The following is a 24,175-nucleotide window of genomic DNA, read 5'->3' on the forward strand; positions in this document are numbered from 1 at the left end:
GGTCGTCGTTTGCTGCTGCAAAGACCTCCTTGTGCTTGACCAGAAGCTGCAGTAGGGCTCTCTGCTGCCCCTCTTCGAGCTCCTTACTGGCGGCTGCATACAGGGATGACAGATGGTCTGGTAGATCCAAGGCTGTTGCGGACTCCAGCCGTCGCACTGACACTTGTTCCTTCTCCGCCGGGTTCGTGGGGTTCGGCTCTAGGGACGGGGTTTCCTCTGCCTCAACCAACACGCCCAAGCAAACACCTCTCCTTAGGGTCACTTCGCGGGGCGACAAGTTGCATAGTCGCACAGGGACTCTCTTGGCAACGTCGACTACTACACTGCCTGAAGAGACTCCTTCTGCAAGGCCAGTGGGCTCCAGGACGGCAGAAATTCCTGGCTTTGGGCCTTCCACTAGACCCCAGACGTCGCGTTCGCTCTCCGCTGGTAAAGTCGAGGGGCACTCCAGCAGTACTCTGGAAACCGTGTACTCTCCTAGCGACCTGCCTATGACGACAGTGCCGATCGGTTCTCCATCAACGTGTACTTGTCCTCCGACCGAAACTGTGACTCTGGCGGCTAGCATAAAGTCCAGACCCAGGAGAAAGGGGTCGCGGATGGGTGCGACGTAGACGTCCCAGTCCTTGGTCTTACGGCCCAAGCGGATGGTGACTCTATACTTCGGAGTCTCGGTCATTTCTTTCCCCTCCTCCGCGTTCCTCAGGACGGCAGTCCCCACACTTGGCTGACCAGCTAGCTCCAGCTGACGGAAGATGTCTTCAGACATGACGGTCGCCTCCGCGCCGGTGTCCACAACGCACTTGAGTTCCAGTTTGTTGACCGTGATGGGCACTACCAGACTAGGACCATCTCCTGCTGCTCGGTTTATGCGGGGTGCTGGCTGGCTATCGGCCTTTTCCTTGACGTGAGGGCTCGGTGAGCGGGAGGTGCAGTCTCGTTTGAAGTGGCCCTGGCCTCCACACTGGTAACAGGAGCCTCTAGGGGTGGCGCCCGGACTCGGTGATTGGTAACGCCGCTGCCCATTAGTGCTGCTCGCCGGCCGCTCTAGAGTTCTGCCCCGTTCCTCCTTCTTCTGTTCGGCTGTGTCGGATGTCAGCTGCGGGGGGAACGGTTTCCAGGAACGCCGCATTTCCTGCAGCAGCGCCGCTACCTCGGCTTTCAACTCCTTGATGTCAGCATTTAGGTCGGACTGCGTCGCGCCGGTGGCCGTCGATGTCGGGTTTGGCGCTCCCCCTTTACGCTCCGCTGGAGTACTGGTGACAAGGGGTTTGGGATGGTGACTTCTGTTGCGGCCATCCGCTACTGGGCCGACATTCTCCATTCCCGGGGGCAAAGCATATTCACGGGGTCTCACATCCGGTCCGTCTGGACGGGGGACCAGTGGAGTAGTTAACTCCATGTCCTGCACCTCCAATGTTGTAATGCTATGACTGGCTCCATGGCCACTATCAAAGCCCTCCTGATAGCCATTGAATGGCTGCGGGGAACTAGGGAGCGGGTGGAGTCCCGTGCTCAATTGCTGCACAGCGGGAGGTTGGGGATGTGGCACAACTCGCCCGACAAGTACCCCTTTAAGCATGCACTTCACCTCCTCCATTGATTGTTCCTGCTTTTCTTGGTTAAGGAGGGACCGCTCAAACATTTGGGCTAGACGACACATCTGCTTTTCCATTTCGCTTTCCACAGCGCTATCCTCTCCCCCCCCTACAGCACCGTGCTCCACGTGCTCGATCTCCTCAGTAGGTTCCAACATCATCTAGATCACATGCAACGATGGCCTTGATAAAGTGCTACTGCACGTAATTAGCCGGTTGCTAGTTAGCAAGGACGCTAACGTAAATAGCAATAAGACCGCTATTCTGTATGGAGACAGAATGCAATCCAATTATCCCACTTCTGACACCACTTGTCGCGGGACTGGGTTTAGATGTTCTTATATTAAGTAGTTGGAGGCTGGGAATTATGGTGCGACAACACAGTCTCTGGCGTTAATTAGCCGGGCTAGGCTACGGGTTTAGCAACCCACCTTGCACTGCTCCGGCAGTCTGCAGACGATGACGGACGCTGGCTAGCCTGGCTGGGATGGTCTCACTCTGCAGACACTCGCACTGTCACTGGCTGCACACTCTGATCTCTCTCTGGGGGCTGGTAATCACTCTTACTGGTTCTATTATGGTCGTCGCTGGTTAGTCACTGTCTAGCGTCAGCTCAGTCGAGGTGTAGGAGTCAGGAATGTTACGTCTGATCGCTAACACGTTATGCTAAGCTAACACTGTGTGACAGTCTGTAAACCACTATAACAACTAACCCACGCTGTGCTGTGCAATGGATAACAATAGGCAGCACGCACGCATTCCTAAGTCTCTTCTCATTGGCTAACAGGGTCTCGCGTTACTTTAGTCAGACTGTCTGTCTGTCACTATCTGTCAGGGAGCTGTCCCGCAACAGTAGTGATAGTAGCAGTAGCAGTGGTAGTAGCAGTAGCAGTAGTAGCAATAGTAGTAGTAGTGATAGTAGCAGTAGTAGTAGTAGTAGTGGTTGTAGTAGCAGTAGTAGCAATAGCAGTAGTAGCAGTAGTAGCAGTAGCAGTGGTAGTAGCAGTAGCAGTAGTAGCAGTAGTAGCAGTGGCAGTAGTGGTAGCAGTAGTAGTATTAGTAGTAGCAGTAGTAGCAGTAGTAGTAGTGGTAGCAGTAGTAGCAGTAGCAGTAGCAGTGGTAGTAGCAGTAGCAGTAGTAGCAGTAGTAGCAGTGGCAGTAGTGGTAGCAGTAGTAGTATCAGTAGTAGCAGTAGTAGTAGTGGTAGCAGTAGTAGCAGTAGCAGTAGCAGTGGTAGTAGCAGTAGCAGTAGTAGCAGTAGTAGTAGTGGTAGCAGTAGTGGTTGCAGTAGTAGCAGTAGCAGTAGCAGTGGTAGTAGCAGTAGCAGTAGTAGCAGTAGCAGTAGCAGTGGTAGTAGTAGCAGTAGCAGTAGTACTGGTAGTAGTGGTAGCAGTAGTAGCAGTAGTAGCAGTAGCAGTAGCAGTAGCAGTAGTAGCAGTGGTAGCAGTACTAGTAGTGGTAGCAGTAGTAGCAGTAGTAGCAGTAGCAGTAGTAGTAGTGGTAGCAGTAGCAGTGGTAGTAGTAGTAGTAGTAGTAGCAGTAGCAGTGGTAGGAGTAGCAGTGGTAGTAGTGGTAGTAGCAGTAGCAGTAGTAGTAGTAGTGGCAGTAGTAGTAGTAGTAGTGGTAGTAGCAGTAGCAGTAGTAGTAGTGGTAGCAGTAGCAGTGGGAGTAGTAGTAGTAGTAGCAGTAGCAGTGGTAGTAGTAGTAGTAGTAGTAGTAGTAGCAGTAGCAGTAGCAGTAGTAGCAGTGGTAGCAGTAGCAGTAGTAGTAGTAGTAGTAGTAGTGGTAGCAGTAGTAGCAGTAGCAGTAGTAGTGGCAGTAGTAGCAGTAGCAGTAGCGGTAGTAGCAGTAGTAGCAGTAGCAGTGGTAGCGGTAGCAGTGGTAGTGGTAGTGGTAGTGGTAGTGGTAGTAGTAGCAGTAGCAGTAGCAGTAGCAGTGGTAGTGGTAGTGGTAGTGGTAGTAGTAATACACATGAATGTGTGTCCTACTGTCTGAGTGGTCCGGGTGCAGGCTGCTGACTGTCTATATCAGTCTCTTATCCACAGTTACAGCAGTGGGTTTTACTGTCATTGCATTACTCAGCCATGTTGCAGCACATTGTTAATACACACACATTTACAGTTAAAAGGGTTAACACATGTCCTGGGACTTTCATACTTCTACCAAGGAGAATACCATCTCCTGCTCAGGTGAACCTTCAGAGTGAAATATCACCAATAGTCTACCAGATGACATCACAGCAGGTGGATTATTTCAATAGTGGCGGTTATTTCATAAGAGGACTGAAAGTCAATATGATGGCCAGCTGGCGGGGAATATTAGTGTGTAATGTACATACTCAGCACTTCCTGGTTTTGACTGCTGTCAGATTATATAGAGAGACCTTAGAAGAGACATGTTCCTTTGTCACATGACAGATGAGCAGGAGCAAGAGCACAGCAAGATGATAAACTGGTTTATTACTGGATCACCATAAGACCATCTGAAATAAGAGCTCTGTTAGAAAAGCTGCTCAACATTTAAGCAGCTCAAGCTGTGTGCAGCCTCTATTCAACATGTTCAGTGTGAGTAAAGCTCATTTAACCACCGTTGTACCTGCAGCTGATTTACACTGCTGCGGTGCAATCCTCATGCAACAATTTCTGCAGCTTTTACTGATACAAGACACCTAAAATATACACGGGTTAGAGACCAAACGTCGAATAAAAAGCTCAGTGTTGAAGATTGTGATTTCAGTTTGTCTTGTAAGATTTCCAAACTGACAGCATTGTTCAGGCTTTAACCAATGGTCGACTAAAGCTGTAATGTCAAGTTATGTGACGATGCTACGGCATACTGATGTTGTTAGAATAACATGGACTACTTTACAATATTCAGCCATTGCCTTTCCACCCTGGAGTCCTGTTAAATGTCACGACTGACTCCAAATGAATCATTAAACAAATCAAAATCTAGTTTTGTTTTCCCAAACCAACACTCGACAAACGTAGCAACACGTTGTGAGAAGCAGCTAATGTAGAAAATGACTACGGACACACAAATGTACAAGAGAAATCACTTACATGAGACGATGACCTCAGTGCCGCCACCAAAAGTGATCCAAAGTGATAGAGCCTGGTTAAGACGCCGTACAAAAACCTCCTTTCCACTTGACACACCTCGATGGCTGCTGCTCAACACGCTCACGTGCCGCAGCTCAGCCTTATTAGTGTATATGGCAGGAAGTTTTAGCTTTTAACCCTCTGTTTTTACTCCAGCTCCACCACTTAGCCATTTCCTTATCAGAAACTGGATGACAACCAGCCTACTTATAATCCCACTGTACATCACAAGCATCCAGGTAAAACACCAAACTCATGATATCCACATTCTATTTTAACTATCCTGTCTATCAAGTTATATTCTAAATGATATTTTAACTATCCTGTCTATCAAAAGTTATATTCTAAATGATATTTTAACTATCCTGTCTATGAAAAGTTATATTCTAAATGATATTTTAACTATCCTGTCTATCAAAAGTTATATTCTAAATGATATTTTAACTATCCTGTCTATCAAACGTTATATTTTAAATTATATTTTAAGTATCCTGTCTATCAAAGGTAAATTCTAAATGATATTTTAAGTATCCTGTCTATCAAAAGCAATATTTTAAATGACATTTTAAGTATCCTGTCTATCAAAAGTTATATTCTAAATTATCTTTTAACTATCCTGTCTATCAAAAATTATATTTTAACTATCCTGTCTATCAAAAGTTATATTCTAAATTAACTATCCTGTCTATCAAAAGTGATATTCTAAATTAACTATCCTGTCTATCAAAAGTTATATTCTGAATTATATTTTACCTATCCTGTCTATAAAAAGTTATATTCTAAATAGGGGTCCGCGGTGGCGTAGCGGTCTAAGCGTCGGCTTGGTGTCGATGCAGTTGCCCACTGGGGACTGGGGTTCGCGCCCCGGTCTCGTCAGATCCGACTATGGCCGGACTCGATGAAGCAGCAATCATTGGCAACGCTGTCTTCGGGAGGGGGGCGGAGTCGGCTTGTGTTCGTCATGTGAATGCGTCTCTGTGTGTGTCGGAAAAACAGTGGTTCGGCTTGGATTCGCCTTGTCACGAAAGTGGGGAGGCGCTTTCCTTCGAGACTGCCGGCCGGAGAGATGCAGTTGGCGAACGCATGCAATACGAGGGTGGGTGTTTGAATTAAAATAGGGATCAATTGGCCACTAAATTGGGAGAAAAAAAGGGGAAAATCAGAAATAAAAAATTAAAAATAAAAAAAAAAGTTATATTCTAAATGATATTTTAACTATCCTGTCTGTCAAAAGTTATATTTTAAATGATATTTTAAGTATCCTGTCTATCAAAAGTTATATTCTAAATGATATTTTAACTATCCTGTCTATCAAAAGTCATATTCTAAATGATATTTTAACTATCCTGTCTATCAAAAGTCATATTTTAAATGATATTTTAAGTATCCTGTCTATCAAAAGTTATATTCTAAATTATCTTTTAACTATCCTGTCTATCAAAAATTATATTTTAACTATCTTGTCTATCTACTACTACTACTTTCGGCTGCTCCCGTTAGGGGTCGCCACAGCGGATCATCCGTTTCCATTTCTTCCTGTCTTCTGCGTCTTCCTCTGTCACACCAGCCACCTGCATGTCCTCCCTCACCACATCCATAAACCTCCTCTTTGGCCTTCCTCTTCTCCTCTTCCCTGGCAGCTCCATATTCAGCATCCTTCTCCCAATATACTCAGCATCTCTCCTCCACACATGTCCAAGCCATCTCAATCTTGCCTCTCTTGCTTTGTCTCCAAACCGTCCAACCTGAGCGGTCCCTCTAATATACTCGTTCCTAATCCTGTCCTTCTTCATCACTCCCAATGAAGATCTTAGCATCTTCAACTCTGCCACCTCCAGCTCCACCTCCTGTCTTTTCGTCAGTGCCACTGTCTCCAAACCATATAACATAGCTGGTCTCACAACCATCTTGTAAACTTTCCCTTTAACTCTTGCTGATACCCTTCTGTCGCAAATCACTCCTGACACACTTCTCCACCCACTCCAACCTGCCTGCACTCTCTTTTTCACCTCTCTACTGCACTCCCCGTTACTTTGGACAGTTGACCCCAAGTATTTAAACTCAGATGTCTTTGTCACCTCCACTCCTTGCATCCTGACCATTCCACTGTCCTCTCTCTCATTCACGCATAGGTATTCCGTCTTGCTCCTACTGACTTTCATTCCTCTTCTCTCCAGTGCATACCTCCACCTCTCCAGGCTCTCCTCAACCTGCAGCCTACTCTCGCTACAGATCACAATGTCATCCGCGAACATCATCGTCCATGGAGACTTCTGCCTGATCTTGTCCGTCAACCTGTCCATCACCATTGCAAACAAGAAAGGGCTAAGAGCCGATCCTTGATGTAATCCCACCTCCACCTTGAACCCATCTGTCATTCCAACCACACACCTCACCATTGTCACACTTCCCTCATACATATCCTGCACCACTCCTACATACTTCTCTGCAACTCCTGACTTCCTCATACAATACCACACCTCCTCTCTCGGCACTCTGTCATATGCTTTCTCTAAATCTACAAAGACACAATGCAACTCTTTCTGGCCTTCTCTCTCCTTGTCAATCAACATTCTCAAAGCAAACATCACATCTGTGGTGCTCTTTCGTGGCATGAAACCATACTGCTGCTCGCTGATCATCACCTCTCCTCTTAACCTAGCTTCTATTACTCTTTCCCATATCTTCATGCTGTGGCTGATCAACTTTATACCTCTGTAGTTGTTACAGTTCTGCACATCGCCCTTGTTCTTGAAAATCGGTACCAGTATGCTTCTTCTCCACTCCTCAGGCATCCTCTCACTTTCCAGGATTGTGTTAAACAATCTAGTTAGAAACTCCACTGCCATCTCTCCTAAACATCTCCATGCCTCCACAGGTATGTCATCAGGACCAACTGCCTTTCCATTCTTCATCCTCTTCATAGCTGCCCTCACTTCCTCCTTGCTAATCCGCTGAACTTCCTGATTCACTATCCCTACATCATCCAACCTTCTCTCTCTCTCATTTTCTTCATTCATCAGCCCCTCAAAGTATTCCTTCCACCTTCTCAGCACACTCTCCTCGCTTGTCAGCACATTTCCATCTCTATCCTTGATCGCCCTAACTTGCTGCACATCCTTTGCAGCTCGGTCCCTCTGTCTAGCCAATCGGTACAAGTCCTTTTCTCCTTCCTTAGTGTCTAATCTGTCATACAACTCACCATACGCCTTTTCCTTTGCCTTTGCCACCTCTCTCTTTGCTTTACGCTGCATCTCCTTGTACTCCTGTCTACTTTCTTCATCTCTCTTACTATCCCACTTCTTCTTTGCCAACCTTTTCCTCTGTATAATTTGCTGTACTTCCTCATTCCACCACCAAGTCGCCTTGTCTTCCTTCCTCTGTCCTGATGACACACCAAGTACCTTCCTAGCTGTCTCCCTCACTATTTCTACAGTGGTTGCCCAGCCATCTGGCAACTCTTCACTACCACCCAGTGCCTGTCTTAACTCCTGCCTTGACTCCACACAACAGTCTTCCTTCTTCAACTTCCACCATTTGATCTTCGGCTGTGTCTTCACTCGCTTTCTCTTCTTGGTCTCCAAAGTCATCCTACAGACCACCATCCGATGCTGCCTGGCTACGTTCTCCCCTGTCACCACCTTGCAGTCTCCAATCCCTTTTAGATGGTGCCTTCTACATACACTACCGTTCAAAAGTTTGGGATCACCCAAACAATTTCGTGTTTTCCATGAAAAGTCACACTTATTCACCACCATATGTTGTGAAATGAATAGAAAATAGAGTCAAGACATTGACAAGGTTAGAAATAATGATTTTTATTTGAAATAAGATTTTTTTTACATCAAACTTTGCTTTCGTCAAAGAATCCTCCATTTGCAGCAATTACAGCATTGCAGACCTTTGGCATTCTAGCTGTTAATTTGTTGAGGTAATCTGGAGAAATTGCACCCCACGCTTCCAGAAGCAGCTCCCACAAGTTGGATTGGTTGGATGGGCACTTCTTTGAGCAGATTGAGTTTCTGGAGCATCACATTTGTGGGGTCAATTAAACGCTCAAAATGGCCAGAAAAAGAGAACTTTCATCTGAAACTCGACAGTCTATTCTTGTTCTTAGAAATGAAGGCTATTCCATGCGAGGAATTGCTAAGAAATTGAAGATTTCCTACACCGGTGTGTACTACTCCCTTCAGAGGACAGCACAAACAGGCTCTAACAGGTACTATTTAATGAAGATGCCAGTTGGAGACCTGTGAGGCGTCTGTTTCTCAAACTAGAGACTCTAATGTACTTATCTTCTTGCTCAGTTGTGCAACGCGGCCTCCCACTTCTTTTTCTACTCTGGTTAGAGCCTGTTTGTGCTGTCCTCTGAAGGGAGTAGTACACACCGGTGTAGGAAATCTTCAATTTCTTAGCAATTTCTCGCATGGAATAGCCTTCATTTCTAAGAACAAGAATAGACTGTCGAGTTTCAGATGAAAGTTCTCTTTTTCTGGCCATTTTGAGCGTTTAATTGACCCCACAAATGTGATGCTCCAGAAACTCAATCTGCTCAAAGAAATGCCCATCCAACCAATCCAACTTGTGGGAGCTGCTTCTGGAAGCGTGGGGTGCAATTTCTCCAGATTACCTCAACAAATTAACAGCTAGAATGCCAAAGGTCTGCAATGCTGTAATTGCTGCAAATGGAGGATTCTTTGACGAAAGCAAAGTTTGATGTAAAAAAAATCTTATTGCAAATAAAAATCATTATTTCTAACCTTGTCAATGTCTTGACTCTATTTTCTATTCATTTCACAACATATGGTGGTGAATAAGTGTGACTTTTCATGGAAAACACAAAATTGTTTGGGTGATCCCAAACTTTTGAACGGTAGTGTAAGATATAGTCCACCTGTGTGCACTTTCCTCCACTCTTGTACGTCACCCTGTGTTCCTCCCTCTTCTTGAAATATGTATTCACCACAGCCATTTCCATCCTTTTCGCAAAACCCACCACCATCTGTCCTTCCACATTTCTCTTCTTGACTCCATACCTTCCCATCACCTCCTCATCACCTCTGTTCCCTTCACCAACATGTCCATTTAAGTCCGCTCCAATCACCACTCTCTCCTCCTTGGGTACCCTCTCCACCATGTCGTCCAACTCACTGCAGAATTCTTCTTTTTCATCCATCTCACACCCAACTTGCGGGGCATATGCGCTGATAACATTCAGCAATAAACCTTCAATTTCCAGCTTCATACTCATCACTCTGTCTGACACTCTCTTCACCTCCAGCACGCTCTTGACATACTCTTCCTTCAGAATGACCCATACTCCATTACTCCTCCCATTCACACCGTGGTAGAAGAGTTTGAACCCACCTGCCTACCTTTCTTCTTTCCATCATGTCAGCCAGCTCTCTCCCTTTACCAGGCATAGTGCCAACATTCAAAGTTCCAACTCTCACCTCCACATGCCTACCCTTCCTCCTTTCTAGCTGCCTCTGGACATGCTTTCCCCCTCTCCTTCTCCTTCGCCCACCAGTAGCATAGTTTCCACCGACACCCTGCTGGTTAACAGTACCGGTGGCGGTCGTTGGTAACCCGGGCCTCGACCGATCCGGTATGTAAGTCTTATTTATGATCTGCATATTTGATTTGGCAAAGATTTTACGCCGGATGCCCTTCCTGACGCAACCCTCCCCATATGTCCGGGCTTGGGACCGGCACTAAGGATGCACTGGCTTGTGCATCCTCAGTGGCTGGGTTTTCTCTTAAATACATATAATTTTGATTTTCAACATTGAATGGTCTCAAACTTTATGAAAAATAAAAACTGTGTGTTAAATGGCCAAACACAAGTTTGAAATATTAATTTACAACACAGCTGATACATTTCTTTGGTAATGGGCCAGTTTACATTGCCAAATATTACTGACATAATGCCAGCCATATTAACGTCAGTCTCTTGTGGGTGTCCATATTTGTCCCCTGTTATTTCCAGTCTGGCCACCGGGAGGTGCAGCACTTCTTTTTGTGACCAACCAGCTGGAATTTCTGACGTCAGACATCAAGTGGAACACAAGTTAACTGTTTCAACACAGTTTAGAAAAAAAAAGGTACCATGATGCAACAGCACGTGTGTCCATGCCCCTGTCTTAGACTTAGACTGTCTTAGACTTAGACTGTCTTAGACTTAGACTGTCTTGGACTTAGACTGTCTTAGACTTGGACTGTCTTAGACTTGGACTGAAATGGATGATCTGCTGTGAAGACCCCTAACAGGAGCTGCCAAAAGTCGTAGTGGTAGCAGTAGTAGTAGAAGTAGTAGTAGTAGCAGTAGTAGTAGTAGTAGTAGTAGTAGTAGTAGTAGCAGTAGTAGTAGTAGTAGTAGTAGCAGTAGTAGCAGTAGTAGTAGTAGCAGTAGCAGTAGTATCAGCAGTAGTAGTAGTAGTAGTAGTAGTAGGAGTAGTAGTAGTAGACTGTAGCTTCAGTTAGCACCCAGTCTGGTTCTAGCCTGTTTGTTTCTTATTGGTGCACAGATCTTCTCAGACAATACTTGATTTGGGATTAAGTTCATCTCTGGACACAACAATCAGGAATGTTAGACAATAGCAATTGATTTCAGGGAGGTTATTTGTATATGTGGCGCCATCCTGTGCTTTACCTGTGCCCCCGTCCAGAGGGTTACTGGTTGTGTCAGGAAGGGTATCCAGCGTGAATTTTGTCAAATAGTTTTGCTGATTAAAAAAATAATTAAAAAATAAAGTAAAGTAAAAAAATAAATAATAAGAATAATAATGATGATGATGATGATGATGATGATAATAATAATAAAACATTTTATCTGTGGACACCTTACAGAACACAGTAAAAAACAAGCAGCACTGTATCAGACAGCAGAGCATCAAAACAAAGCAGGTAGACAATAAGAAGTTAACACAACAGATAAGTATAACATCATCATCTGCACCAAACTCAATGAAGCGTGGATCAGACTGAATATGCCAGTTTGAAAAGGTGCGTTTTGAGATGAGATTTGAAGGTTGAAAGAGAGTCAGACTTGTGACTGTCTTGTGGGAGAGAGGTCCATAGGCGGGGGGCAGAATGACTGAAGGCTCTAGACCCCATGGTAGTCAAGCGGGCCAAAGGTGCAGTGAGTTAGAGAGCAGAAGAGGATCTGAGAGTGTGGGAGGGCGTGTGGATATGAAGGAGTTCAGAAAGATACGAAGGAGCTAGGTTATTAAGGGTCTTAAAGGTGAGGACAAGACCAGACCGGATCTGTCAAGGCCTGGGTTGACAACGGCCTCCATTGATGCTGCGCCCAGTTTCCATCAGTACGATGGAAACTGTAAAATCCACTGTGGTGACCCCTGAGAAACAGGAAACAAGCTGAAAGACAAACAAGAAGATCTGCATATGTAGGGGAGCTTGTATTTGGACATAAATGAAAAACCCTGAGAGAAGTTTTTTTTTTTCTTCCAGTTTCATCATGAACTGGATTTGTGTTCCAGTGTGTGAACGGTATAATCTGAATATCATGAAATCAAAGCATGACAATTTCACATAACTTCTCAAGGTGTTACGAAGTGTTATAGAGTGTTCTTAGTCCAAGATCATTTCTTCTTCATCTAACTTGGCATTAGTCACAGAAGGTGGTGGTGACTACTGTAATAAGTGGCTGGAGCACACACAAGACGGTGTGTCCTCACAGGACATGATATACACATCTGCTACTAACAGCAGTCTCACCAGGAAGCTCATTTGCATAGAGAGGACCCTTCTTATTTGAAGGACATGCTTCAGTGCTCATAAAACCTTTATAACTCTGCAAGTCCAAAGCAAAGCCACCAACACTTGTTCATTGTGACAGCAAAGGTAAAAACCATGTGTTGGAGCAGCATTTTCATCCTGACATGTGCTGCCTTTATTCAAGGTAAGACCGGCAGAGATGATTCACTGTCTTCCTTGTTTTCCTCATCTCAACTTTTCCTCTCCTGAAAGAACTTTCTCTGATCTCACCAGTTTGTGTTTCCCCACCTGCACATTGTTTCTACCAAGTCCCTGTTTGTGTTTTACACTGTTGAGTTTCAGTTAAAACAACACCTGAAAAAAGGAATTCTATGTGTTTATGTGATGTAATGAGTAACACATCTGTCCTTTCACAGAGATTTCCAGATGTACATGTGAGACAATGAAGGCCTTCACTTTCAGTCTGTTTGTGTGTTTCTGTTTTCAGGATCAAGCAGTCAGGTCACTGTGACTCAGACTCCTTCAACGAAAGCTGCCAATGTAGGAGAATCAGTCAGTCTGGCATGCAAACTGAGTCAACCCCCTTATATTTATCAGAGCAAGCCATGTATCTCCTGGTACCAACAGAAACCTGGTGAAACTCCTAAACTCCTCATTTATTACGCAAACACTCTTCAGTCAGGAACTCCATCGAGGTTTAGTGGCAGTGGGTCTGGGACTGCCTTCACCCTGACCATCAGTGGAGTCCAGGCTGAGGATACAGCAGTTTACTACTGTCAGAGTTACCACTATATCAATAGTCAGGATGTGTTCACACGGTGATAGAGAGCCGTACAAAAACCTCCCTCTGTTTCACAGTGACTGATCTGCCAGCTGGGACATACGGTAAGCTCTATAACAACAACATCACCATTAATAACAATAATGATAATAACAATAATAATAATAATAATAATAATAACAAAAATATAATTGTAGTAATGTGTTGTTCTTGGTCGTCTTCTAATAAATGGTATTAGTTGCATTGTCTGATTTTCTATTCTATTATTGTTATTGTATTACTGGTTTCATACTAATGCACAAATAAAAAAAATATTAAATATTCTTTTCAAATTTCTCAGTTTTGTCAGTGTTTCTCTTTTGTTGTCCTCACATCTGTATACATCCTATGATCACACAAAAAGTACCATTTCAATAAAATGGAAAGTAAATCCTACATGACATGAAAGTGTGAGATTTACTTTGAACAATTAATGAACCCCCAACCTCTGAAACCAGAGTTTAGCCTCCTCAGAAAATGGACAAAATAAATGTGGTCATCCATTGATAAAAGTCGGTGCTTCACACAATATGTTTAGAAAACTGCTGATTTCAGAGTTTTCAGTCACGTCGCCTTGTTGTTTGAGAGCAATGTAAAGAATTATGATTTTAACCAAATATAACCTGATGCACCAACATGTTTAATGATGTGTCCACCTACATGGTGCAATAATTAAATCAAATGATCATTAATGGTGTGATTATTACCTTCTTTAAAAAAATTAACATAAAACTGCCACAACAAGTATGTAAGTAAGAATTTGCTGCTTAAAATATTTTAGTTGGTTTTGTGTACAAAATAATCTCCTATTGACATGTCGAGTGGATTTTTTTCTATCAAGTTATATATTTATTTAGTGTTAATTATAAAAAGTATAATCAAACTCAAAATTAAAATCATTCCTTGAAAAGTTATAAATTAGAATATATTTTGTTCAGTTTTGAAAACAGAAGTTTTACTTAACAACATTGAGAATTTGCTGCCCAAATATCTTTTCAAAATATCATCGTGACATTTATTTAAAGTTTAATAAAAGCAGTCATATTTTAGAATGACCGAATTTTTCTTTTTCTTTTGGTTTTTATCATTTGTCTATGTTGTGTCCAATTTTAACATTTCTGGTGTTAAAACTATTTGGTTGTATGTGTAGTGAGAAAGAGTCTCAATCCCAAGGGAAATGTTTTTTGGAGGAAATAGAAAACACTGGAAATAATTAACAATACCAATAATAATAATAATAATAATAACAATAATAATAATAATAATAATAATAATAATAATAATAATGGGGGTATGGGGTACCGGTTGCTACAAGCCATCCGGTCCTTGGATAACCAAAGTGAGAGCTGTGTCTGCATTCTCGGCACAAAGTCAAACACGTTTTCAGTGGGTGTCGGACTCCGCCAAGGTTGTCCCTTGTCTCCGATTCTGTTTGTGATATTCATGGACAGGATCTCAAGGCGCAGCCAAGGTGAGGAGTGTGTCCGTGGCAGCTGACGGGTGACTTGGAGAGGAGAGGACCAGTATGAAGCCATTTTATTGTCCCTGTGGGGCCTTTGGACCCTGACCCAGTCTGACACATTGATGTCTGGCACACTGATTCATTTTGACTGGTCAAACCGTTGCTTCATCCGTGTCTGCTGATGAGTGACTGAGGCTCTGACCCCAGAGGGAGGTGCCTGGGGTGTGGAGGGGCGGGGCCTGTCAAGGGGCATGCACAGTTCCCGGCCTAGCATGAGAGAGGCTGGGGAGACGCCTGTGGTCGAGTGCTGTGTGGCCCGATAGTGCAGCAGAGTGTGACGGATGGCCTGCGTGAAAGAGCACCCTTGGGCCATGTGTGCTCTAAGGCCGTTCTTCAGTGACTGGTGAAAACGTTCAACGCCGCCATTGGCCTGGGGGTGGTAGTACGCAGTGCGTATATGACGGATGCCCTTGTTTTCGAGATAAGCAGTGAACTCAGCAGAGACCAGCTGAGGGCCGTTGTCAGTGGCCACTGTCTCTCCTGCACAGAGACAGTGGCCTGGAGGGGTGTGTGTAGCATTTGGACAATGTCCTTTTCCACACAGTCAGTGTCCGTCTGTAGAGCTGGGGTGGAGACAGAGCGAGAGAGCAGGTCGGCGACAACATTGTCTCTGCCTGGGGTGAACTGCAGGCTGAAGTTGTACTGGCGGAGGCGGTCAGACCAGCGGTGCAGCCTCAGGGGTTTGTGGCCTGTCCCAGATGTGGACAGCAGCGCTATCAGGGCCTGGTGATCTGTCCTGAGGGTGAAGGAGCGGCCATAGAGGTAGAGGTGCCACCTTTCACAAGCCCAGATACAGGCTAACGTCTCACGCTCACCCACGGAGTACAGCTGCTCGGTCAGGTTGAGGGCACGGGAGGTGAAGGCAATGGGCTTCTCCACACCGTTCTGGGTTTGAGACAGCACAGCCCCTATCGCTGTGGCTGATGCGTCACAGGTCACAAAGGTGGAGCTGGAGATGTCGAACTGAGCCAACACTGGTGGTGAAGTCAGTTGAGTCTTGAGATCACGCACAGCGTCACTGCATGCCTTTGACCACACCCATGGCTCGTCCTTACGCAGCAGCTGGCGCAGGGGGGCTGTGGTCGCAGAGTACTGGGGAAGAAACCTCAGGTAGTAACTTGTCATACCCAGGAAGGAGGCGACCTGGGCGGCCGAGCTGGGCTCAGGGATGGCCTGAATGGCGTCCACGTTGGATCGTAGTGGAGTTACACCGCTCGCTGACAGCCGGAACCCCACGAACTCGATGGCCGGCACAGAGAGGACACATTTCTCAGCATTGAGAGTTAGCTTGTGCTTGGACAGGGCTGCGAAGACCATGTTGAGGCGCTTGTCGTGGATTTCACTGGTGGGCCCGTGTACCACTATATCGTCCAGATAAATGGCCACGCCCAGTATGCCAGCCAGCACGGAGACCATGATTTTCTGGAAGCAGCTAGGCGCGGAGCTGAGACCGAAAGGCATCCTGGTGTAGCAAAACACTCCTGCATGTGTCACAAAGGCTGTGAGGTTTCGGCTGCTGGGGTGGAGGGGCACCTGTAAGTACCCGTGTCTGAGGTCGAGCTTGGAGAACACCTCAGAGCCATAGAACTGAGCAGTGAGTTCTTCTGAGGTGGGCAGTGGATACTTATCAGGGACCACTGCCTTATTTACTGCACGTAGATCGACGCAGACACGCAGGCCCCCCCGACTTCTTCTTAGCCATCACGAGGTTTGAGACCCAAGGTGACGCGTCCACCGGTTCAATGATGCCAGCTTCCAGCAGTTGTTGCAGCTCGGCGGAGACCCCATCACGGAGAGCCAACGGGATGCGGCGCAGTGGTTGGATGACAGATTTCACAGCAGGGTTGAGGAGAGGTTGATGGGCGAAGGCGGAGAGGCAGCCCAGCCCCATAAACAGTGATGGCCACTTCTGCTGCCAAGGTGTGGCAACAGTCAGGATTGCTGGCCCCCTTGTGTCTAAGAGGGAGAACAGGTCCAGGCCCATCAGGTTGGCCCCACGGCGTGCCACATGAAAAACTGCATTGGGCACCAGCTTGGTTCCATAGCGGACAGTCACTTGGAGAGAGCCAACCAGATCGATTTTGGAGTCACCACACCCACAGAGGACAGCTGAGGGTGCGGACAGTGGCAGTGAACCGAAAAATTGACTGTAGGTATCAACATTCAGGAGAGACACACCTGCACCGGTGTCCAACAGCAGGGGGATGCACACATCATCAATGCTGACTGTGCATGATTTGAATGACACTGGCCCAGAGCTCACCTTGTGAATGACGGCGGTTGAAGACTGGGGGGTGTGGCCCTCTGACCCAGCCAGGGAAGATCGACAGACGTTGGCAAAGTGATTTTGCCTACCGCAGCTACGGCATGTCTGGCCACGGGCAGGGCAGTTCTGAGCCCTTGAAACATGAGACCGAGATACACAGTTACCACAGGACTGTTGAGGGCGGGGCCGAGAACGCCGTCGAGAACGCCACGGGACGCTGACCCAGCGAAGGCACCGGTAGAACGGACGGGGGTTGGTCTATGGGAGGGGCCAGTGCGCGTTGGGCGCGTTTCTGGCGCCGCTCCCGCAGCCGTTCGTCCATCAAGAGGGCGAGGGTGACGAGCTCGTTGAAGGAGGCAGGGCGGTCCCGAACGATGAGATCTTTGATGGGCTCGCTCAGCCCTCTCCTGTACGCGCTCTTGAGCGCAGTGTCATCCCACCCACTGTCTGCCGCGAGTATCCTCACCTCCAAGGAATAATCTGCCACCGACCTGGCTCCCTGCTGGATGGAATGGAGGCGGCTGGCAGTGTCCTGCCCGTCAGGTGGGTGGTCGAACACCAGATTGAACTCGCGGCGGAAGGCACCATATTCCGAGGCGAGCCGCTCGGTATGGCCAACCGCTGCTATGGCCCAGCTGAGGGCTTTGCCGGTGAGGAGGGACATAACAAGGGCTACCTTGGTCTCTCCTGTCCTATACCTGGCTGGCTGGTGTTTGAACAGGAGCTCACACTGACCAAGGAAACCCCTGCACAGCTCGAACTCCCCACCGAAGGCCTTGGGGCAGGGAAGGTTAGGCTCGCACCGGGGGTCCAGTGGGGGTTGACTCGGAGGAGGGGGAACGTCGGGACCAGGAACGGGGAAACCGGAGGCCGAGCTGGGGGTAGAGACCGAAGCCAGAGCAGGGTGGTCGCTCATCCTGGAGACCGCTGTTGTGAGTGCAGCGATCTGCGCAGAGAGGGCGTCTAACACACTCATCGCGGCCTGGGAGCCGGACTGAAGATCGCTGATCTCTCCGGTGACATGGGTGAAGGCAGTAGTAAGCTCTGAGTGGAGAGAGGCAAGTTGGCAGCTGTGACTTCTTACTACTGCCTCTAGGGGGACGGGGCTCTGGGGCGTCACAGGGACCGTCTGCTCCTTGGGTTTGCCTGGGTCCATAATGGCTCCGACGTTCTGTTATGCTCGCGCACCAGAACCTGACCCGTGTGGCGAAACCCAAGGCAGACAGACACATGATGACTAAAAAAATCCAAAAAGGTGGTTTTATTGTGGGGGGGGAATGTACGGTGCAAAAAACGTTCTGTTAGTGGGATGTGTGAATAAACTATGTGTGGTGTGCCGTGGTTTGCGTATATAACTATGTGTGAGTGGTTTTAGCCTATATGTGTGGTGCGGTATGAAAATGACCAGGAGGTGTTGAAATAATGTGCGTGTACCTGGCAAGAAAGTCCAGTCCGTGATCCAAGAGGGGTTGCCCGAGGAAGTCCGAGTCCGAGATCCGGGAAGTCGAGTCCGAAAGGAGGGGTCCAGGTAGAGGGACAAGGGGGGAGATCGCAGGAGAGGTCCGGGGGAAAAACGTGAAGGTCGCTGGGGATGAGGGAGACGCGGAAGTCGCGGAGGGAGAGTCTTGGGAGGAAACAGAGACACAAAGATAAGACACTGGGGAATAAACAGAATGCAAGGAAGGCTGGAAGGCTTGTCAGAGCTTTACCGCAGGGCTCAGTACGTCGAAGCACGGAGTGGTGTTCTGGGAGACTTCTTGTAGAGGGCTGCCTGATTGCCACAGGTGTGCCTGATGGACTATGGCAAACACCTGGTGCAGTGCAGCGCTCGTCTCCTCAGAGCGCGAGCCGAGCGCTCGGATGTTTCCGGCACGTCCGAGCTGGGGGAGTGGCTTGAACGTGCTGGGGAGGCAGCTCGGGGCGGTGTAACCACAACACCCAGTCCATTGTAGCTGGCATCAACCTCTAGAATGAAGGGTAAGTTGAAGTTGGAATAGGCACCAACCTACTTTTACGGCCCTCAAAGCTAAGCTCACACTCCTCCATCCATGCAGCAGGTAGGCTCTTCTCCGCTGGTTTCCGGGACTTTGTGCCAGTCAGTTCAGCTACTAGGCCATGCAAAGGGGTGGCTAACTTTGCAAACCCTTCAATGAAATGTCGGTAGTAGCTTGCAAATCCTAGAAAGGAGATAAGACAAATGATTAGGTCGTGGCCACTTTGAAACCACTTCAATCTTGCTGGGATCTGTGGACACACCATCCCTTGATATAACATGGCCCAAATAGCCTACCTCTGGCTTGAAGAAGGAGCATTTCTCCAGCTTAGCTTTGAGACCTTCTCACTGAAAGCGACCCAGCACAGCATCCAAACGCTCCACGTGTTCTGCTACAGTGGAAGAGAAGACAACCACATCATCCAAGTACAGTAACCACGACTGACAGTGCTGGTCTCCAAAAATCCTTTCCATTAGTCTCTGGAAAGGACTTGGGGCGTTGCACAACCCAAAGGGCATACGATTCCACTCAAACAGCCCAAAGGGAGTGCAAAATGCAGTCTTTATCTTGTCTTTTTCTGTAACTGGTACCTGGTTATAGCCTGCAGCAAGGTCCAGGGTGGAGAACCAGCGGGCCCCTGATAGGGCATCGAGGGACTCTTCAATACAGGGCAAGGAAAAGGCATCCTTGCGGGTCTTGCTATTCAAGAGCCGGTAGTCGAAACACAAACGAAGGCTACCGTCTTTTTTCTTTACCAGCACAATGGGAGAGGCAAAGGGGCTACTACTTTCTCTGATAATCTGTGCCTTAAGCAGCTGATTGATGTGGGCCTTGGCTGCCTCATACTCTGAAGGAGGGATCCGCCTATATCTCTGACGTACAGGTACCTCATCTACTAGAGGAATATCATGAGAAATGAGATTAGTGCAGCCTATGTCTCCATCATTAGCAGAAAAGACACCACTATACTTTTGCAGCAAGGACCTGACCTGACACTGCTCCGGCTCTGTGAGAGCTGTTAAGGCAACTACAGCAATCCTTTCCTGCACTGAACTGGAAACAGTCTGAGAGGAAACTGTGGCTGCTACTACCTCTTCCTCAAGACCTGTAGGTAAGCTCACCAGGTGAGCATGAGTAAGTGTACCTAGCACAGTGCGTGGGTACAGCAAAACATCCTGGGTCCCTACATTGACAATAGGGATGTAAACAGTACCCCTAGTCATGCTGACCAGTGCTGGGGATGCCAACAATCCTGCCGAAAACGCCAAAATGTGACGGAGGGCTAAGACAAAGAAAAGGGCCAACAACGCCACCTGGGGAATTGCACCCCAGGAAATAATATTTCTCTTTCAAGCCAGAATTAAGGACTTGAAGCTTAGCCAGGCAAACAGATTCGCCACTGAAAAAGGACAGAGACGTGATTCAAAAATATAAATACTTTGTTTAATTAATCAAAGCAAGAAAGGACCGGAATTGGAGCTGCTAGGGAAATAAAGAAAAAAAAACGATTAAAATCAACATGAAGCCATTGAAGCTTTATTACAAATAATTTGTAAAAATGATATTTTAATACAATTAAGAAAATGTAAAAGAACTACTTTAAAATACCAAAAAAAAATGCCCAACCTACAGAAATAATGGTAACCAAACTAGAAAGCTAGGCTGAGGCCAACTGTGGAAGGCAGACTAACTGAGGAGTGCCCAGGGGTGCTACCAATACGCACCTTCCGTGCAACACAGCAAACCTCCCAGCAAACTGGTGAACTCGCCACACGTGTCCCGGTGCTCCTACTCACGCACACACACACACACACACACACACACACACACACACATATGCAGGGACCTCACCACAAGTGCCTGGCCTCCCACAAGATGACACTCAGACCGCTGAGGGGAATAACTAACAAAATAAGTCAAATAGGTCAACAACAAAAACCCAAACTAGAGAAGGGTCAACCCAGTTAGTAATCAAAAGAAACTAAGGCAAAACAGCAGCAGAACCACCTCCAGCAGGGAACCTTGACACCAGGAAATACTCCTGATAACCAGCACAACAGTGGCAGCAAAGACTAGAGGTTCCACGCTAGAAGTTCAGGAACTGCAGCACCAACCACCAGACACATGCGACAACGAGGAAGAGAGGAGGCAAAAAAAGGATTGCACAGGTGGTCACAGGTGGCTTAGATAACCTGGCCCTGATGAGGAGATTGGCTGAGGGAGGAGTCAGGCCTGGAGCTGCACTCGCAACCACTCAACCTACCAATGAAGCACTCCCCACCACACAAACAACCACTACACAAACGGATGGCCCAACACAGAAGGCCAAACTCCTCAGGACAAGACTCAGCAGTCTATCTACACCTAAAGGAGAAGACACACTCCTTCCAGGACAGCAACGTTCACATTTTGGACAGAGAAGATAGATGGTTTGAAAGAGGGGTGAAGGAAGCCATCTATGCGAAACTGGAAAGACCATCCCTCAACAGAGGAGGAGGTCTGCTACACCACCTACCTCCCACTTACAATGCCGTCCTTTCATCTCTACCCAGGAGACTCAAGAAGCCTAGCCTCCAAGAACAACAGTCGCTCACTAACGGCTCCAACGACTCATGACCACTGAATGGAGCAGTAACGAAGTCAAAACTAACACCTCCAACGACCGTCGCTGCTTAACATCGGATCACAAAGAGCCATTGACATCAATACCTCTGATAACGACTCCAAAGAGGATAAATATCTGAGTTTCATCACCAGCCAGTCAGACGAGCTTGGTCTAGTCAGAAAGGCACGAACTGATGAAGCCTCTTGGATGAGAGGCGAAACGTCTTCACGGATATGTACCAAATCCAGCTGCACTCGATTCAATTCCTTTGGACAACCATGACCTGGATGAATGAGAACATTCACAGACTTCCTGTAGTGTGGTATTCTAACACAGGTAGAAGGTTTTGTCTGCAGCATTGTGAGGATGTGTTGGGGACGTTGTTGAGGTAGCAGATTATATCATTTTATTTTATGAAACATTACCACAATGTTTCAAAATAAAGGAATAACATTCTCACTGCAACATTCATAACATGTTTGAGGATGTTATTGAGGCTGAGATGATGGAACATTTCCTATAACATGTTCCTGTCATGTGATATAATAACAAGGTCTCGGTCAAGGTCACATTTATTTTTAGAGCAACTCAACACCAAGCCAGGTTTGTGCCAAAGTGCTTTACAGCCATCAGAATTGAGCAACAGTTATCATAAAACATAAGTACATACGTACACACATGCATCATCATCATTATCATCATCATCATCATCATCGGCGGTCACTCGAAGCGAGAATGACTGTCCTCTCAATTGGTTTGTCTACTTGTGGGTCTTCAGATGGTTGTAGAGGCAGATCTGCGATCCACATACTTTGGTGCAGTGTGGACAGGCGAAAGTGGTGGTGGTTGGTGGTGGTGGTTGAGTCTTGTTCTCTGTCTCCTTGTGGTGCTGTGGTTTTTTCTCTGCAGCACAGTGGAGCTCCATTTCATGACATGGAGCTACCTCCTGCACGGATTTCTTCCAGGAGCATCTATCCAGTGCAATGTCTTCCCAGGTGCTCGATGTGATGTTGAATTTCTTCAGACTGGGCTTGATATTGTCCTTGAAACGGATTTTTTCTTTTGCCTGCCGGGAGCTCACTGACCTTCCTTCAGCTGGGGTACAGGATCTCTTTGGGGAGACGTGTGTTGGACATGCGGATGACACGGCCTGTCCATCAGAGTTGGTGCTGCATTATTGTGGTGGTGATGCTAGTCATGTTGGCTTCTTCCAGAACACTGATGTTGGTGCGTCTGTCCTTCCAGCTGATCCTCAGCATCTTTCATAAGGATCTTTGGCGGTATTGTTCCAGGACTCTCAGGTGCCTGCTGTAGGTGGTCCATGACTCTGCTTCATACAGCAGGGTGGGGGGAACCACCCCTCTGTAGACCAGGAGTTTTGTTTGGGACTTTAGGTCTCGGTCTTCAAAGACTCTTACTGAGTCTGGCATAAGCACCACTGACACAACTCAGGAGATGGTTGACCTCAGACTCGATGTCAGTTTATGAGGAGAGAAGGCTGCCGAAGTAGGAGAAGTGATCAACGTCTTCAATAAACACATACATACGTATCTCTGTTAAAAGAGTTGTGAGTACACCTTTTAATTCGAGCACAAACACATAGACTACACTATGCACTTATGTGTTCCGGATGTGCTGGAAAGTCCGACATTTCAACTTCTTACTGGAAAAATGGGGTCGTCTGGTCCTTTAAGTTGAAGTGTGAAACTCAGAGCGTTTCTTTTCAGTCTGTAGGTCACCAAGATGCACTTATTAGAGCTCAGCAAGGCTGTATAGCATAATAGTACACAGCATTATTCACAATGTCTTCTCTTAAATACATATACTTTTGATTTTCAACATTGAATGGTCTCAACGTTATGAAAAATAAAAACTGTATGTTAAATGGCCAAACACAAGTTTGAAATATTAATTTACAACACAGCTGATACATGTCTTTGGTAATGGGCCAGTTTACATTGCCAAATATTACTGACATAATGCCAGCCATATTAACGTCAGTCTCTTGTGGGTGTCCATGTTTGTCCCCTGTTATTTCCAGTCTGGCCACTGGGAGGTGCAGCACTTCTTTTTGTGACCAACCAGCTAGAATTTCTGACGTCTGACATCAAGTGGAACACAACTTAACTGTTTCAACACAGTTTAGAAACAAAAAAGGTACCATGATGCAACAGCACGTGTGTCCATGCCCCTGTCTTAGACTTAGACTGAAATGGATGATCCACTGTGACGACCCCTAACAGGAGCAGCCAAAAGTAGTAGCAGTAGTATTAGCAGCAGTAGTAGTAGTATTAGTATTAGTAGTAGTAGTAGTAGCAGTAGTAGTAGTAGTAGTAGAACTATAAGTATTAGTATTAGTAGTAGTAGTAGTAGTAGCAGTAGCAGTAGTAGTAGTAGTAGTAGTAGTAGTAGTAGTAGCAGTAGTAGTAGTAGTAGTAGTAGCAGTAGTAGTAGCAGTAGAAGTAGTAGTAGTAGTAGTAGTAGTAGTAGTAGTAGTAGTAGTAGTAGTAGCAGACTGTAGCTTCAGTTAGC

At 46.6% G+C, this 24,175-nt stretch overlaps 1 pseudogene; it reads right to left on the reverse strand.

Annotated features, from left to right (window-relative positions):
- The window catches only part of LOC130120417 (immunoglobulin kappa light chain-like), a 191,580-nt pseudogene that overhangs the window by 84,090 nt on the left and 83,315 nt on the right, over window positions 1-24,175 (reverse strand).

This window comes from Lampris incognitus, chromosome 11, assembly GCF_029633865.1.
Source record: "Lampris incognitus isolate fLamInc1 chromosome 11, fLamInc1.hap2, whole genome shotgun sequence".
Classification (NCBI taxonomy): domain Eukaryota; kingdom Metazoa; phylum Chordata; class Actinopteri; order Lampriformes; family Lampridae; genus Lampris; species Lampris incognitus.